The sequence below is a fragment of the Octodon degus genome, unplaced genomic scaffold, assembly GCF_000260255.1.
Source record: "Octodon degus isolate 3935 unplaced genomic scaffold, OctDeg1.0 scaffold00086, whole genome shotgun sequence".
NCBI lineage: Eukaryota > Metazoa > Chordata > Mammalia > Rodentia > Octodontidae > Octodon > Octodon degus.
Window position 1 is genome coordinate 2884734 of NW_004524662.1, and position 3303 is coordinate 2888036.

The following is a 3303-nucleotide window of genomic DNA, read 5'->3' on the forward strand; positions in this document are numbered from 1 at the left end:
AGTTATATATTTATTATATATCTTTATTATATATTAATATTTTATATATTGTAAATATTAGCCCTCTGTTGGAAGAACAGCTGGCAAAATTATTTTCCCTTTGTACAGGTTGTCTTTTCACTGCTGGTTGTTTCTTTTGCTGTGTGGAGCTTTTCAGTTTGGTCTGATCCCACGAGTTGGTTATTGGTACTATTTCCTGTGTATCCATGTTCTGTCCCTAATGTCCTTGCCTGTGCCTATGACATCAAGCCTTTTAGAGAATAGAGGCTGCAGAAATAACTCCAAGTACATTCACCTGTTTGCTTTCTGACAAAGAGTCTAAAAATATACACTGGAGGAAAACCAGCCACTTTAATAAATGGTCCAAGAGCAGGTGAGATGGCTCAGTGGACTAAAGCTCCCGTTTGGCAAGCTTAGACAAGCACAGGAACCGTGGTTCCATCCCCAGCACCACATGCTGCACCAGCCCTGCCCTCAGGGAAGCCTGAGCCAGCCAGAGTCCCGGCACAGTAGTGCACGCCTGTAATCACAGTGCTGAGGAGGCTGAAAACAGGAGGATCACTAGGAGTCTGAACTGTGTAGTGAGATCTGTAACAACCAAATACATTAAAAAAAAATCGTCGTGGCTATCCACATGCAGATTAAATCTAGACTCTTATTTCTCACCATATGCTAAACTAAAATCTAACTGGGTGAAAGAGCCAAATGTTAAAAAAAATCGTGACCTGCTAAAAAATATGTAAAAATCATGATCGTTATTTTAAATCATGTAACATATGAGATACATATGATTTCATATAAAATGGAAAATGAAAACATAAAACATTGTAAATTATAATTACTTTCAAGAAACAACACATATACAACAATAAAAGAATTATTCCTAGATGCTATCAATATTGGAATTATTTTTTTTAATTTTTTAAAATTTCTTTGTGTGCGTGTGTGTGTGTGTGTGTGTGTGCGCGCGTGTGGCCAGCTCAGCCCACCAGGGGGCGGGCCTGGCTGGCATGTGGTACTAGGGGATTGAACCGCGGTCCCTGTGCTTTGCTAAGCTTGTTCTAAGTAAGTGCTTTAGATCACTGAGCCATCACACCAGCCCCAATACTGGAATTATAGATGATTTTTTTGCCTTTTGTTAACTTTTTAAAAACATATTTGGAGGGCCGTTGTTATTATTTTTTTTTGAGACAGGGTCTCACTATGCAGTTTGGGTCCACCCTGTGCTCACTTTTGTAGCCCCCAGGCCAGTTTCTGTCTCAAACTTGCAGCAACCCTACTGTCTCAGCCTCCCTAGTGCTGGGATTACAGGCATGCACAGTACATCACCACACCTGGTTCCAGCCTGCATGGCATGTCTGCTGTTCTGGGGCCTGCACAGCCTGTGGGGACAGGTATCAAACTGGGGACCTTGTGCTTGCCAGGTAGGTGCTTGTGCCTCTGAGCTATTTCCTCAGCCCCAGGGCTGTTATTATTTAAATAAGAAAAAATAATTATATAGGAGTCAATACACTAGTACATGTACATGTCTGTGATCACAAGACCCAAAACCAATCAGAAAAATTTTAGATTATTTTGGGTCAATTATATTTCTACAAATTTAAGATTTTCCAAATATATTTCACCTACATGCTTACCTTGAAAATAACATCACTTGTCTATGCACATTAAATGGGGTTTGCACAGTTTTGAAAGTGTTTTGTAGCTCCTCTTCAATTTTTTTAAACTCTTTATTTTGTTGGCACTATATTCCTTTATTTTTTTCCCCATGGAAAAGTCAGAAAATTTAGACTCATAAAAGTTGTAGACAAGGCTGAAGAGCAAATGGAACACTCACATGTACCAGGGATTGAACTCAGGACCTCACGCTTGCTCAGCTCATGCTGCTGAGCTACCTCCCCAGTTCTTGGAACATTCATGTGATGAGAATGCAACTGCCACCTTGGCAAGCAGCAACTTCTTACAAAATTAAGCATAAATTTATCATAGGACACAGCATATAAACCCATGCCTGGATACTTACCTTAGAAAAAATGAACACAATATTCACACAAGAATCTGTATGTGGATGCTTCAAGTAGTTTTATTCCTAATTTTAAGCAAATGAAATGATTCAAATGGGCTTCAACAAGCTATAGTACCTCCACACAATGGAACAGTAATAAGCAATAAACTCTGGATATAGGCAGCAACATTAATGAATCTCAAACAATGATGCTAAGCAAGCACAACTATGCTCAAAGTCTATCTACTCTATGATTCTGTTTATACAACACTCTAGACAGGCAAAAATAATGACAGAAAATAGTTAAATTCCATGGTTCCCAGTGTTAGGAAGGAGGTGGACATTGACTACATGGAGGGATTTTGGGGATAGCAAAACTGTACTGGTGGTGGTTATGGCTATGTTTTATCGAAATAAAACTGTACACCACAAAGAATAGTCTTTCTGTCCTTAACTATCTGTAATAAGATTGATTTGCCTGTGGTGGCAAAGCATGACTCAAGTTATTTGTTTTTCTTTTAAGACAAAAGATGTTTATATATGTATGTTTGGAAGTCAATATATATATTTATTTATTTGGTGGTACCAGGGATCAAACTCAGGACCTTGCACTTGCCAGGCAAGCACTTACTCCATTGAGCTATCTCCCCAGTTCAGTATGTATGTATGTATGTTTGTTTGTTTATTTCTAAACTAAAAGCTCAGTATTGAAGTTCAATTGCACTGTTGACACTTTGCAAGAACTAAGTGGGCTTTGGGTTGCAGTGTGGGCACTTGTCTTTAAAAGATTCACTGTCACTGAGATAGAATCATTAGTCTACCACAGTTTCCAGTGCAGAGTATTTCTGGCTCCACATCATCTACTTTTGCTGGTGCTGTTCATAAAACAGAAATGTTTCTTGTTAAACATATCTCAGCATCATCAAGAAGGTTGAAGAAAGACTGGGAGTGGTGGTGCGTGTCTGTAATCCCAGCTCTTGGGAGGCTGTAAACAGGAAGATCACTACAAGCCCAATCTAGTAGTGAGACCCTGAACACCATGTAGACCCTTCCCTAAAATACAAAATAAATAAATAAATAAATAAATAAATAAATAAATAAATAAGGTTGAGGAAGTTTTGGGAAATTGCAATTCCAAATGATACTGGAAAACATCAGCTCCAGTGGGTGTAAGTGCCTGTCCAGAAGCTATTTCAGCGATGGCTCCTTCCTTTTAAGGATCCTCTGTGCTTTTAAAGGTAGTGCCCTACTCCTCCTGTCAGGCAGCATCAGCATTTTTCCTCTGGGAAAAGAAGAAA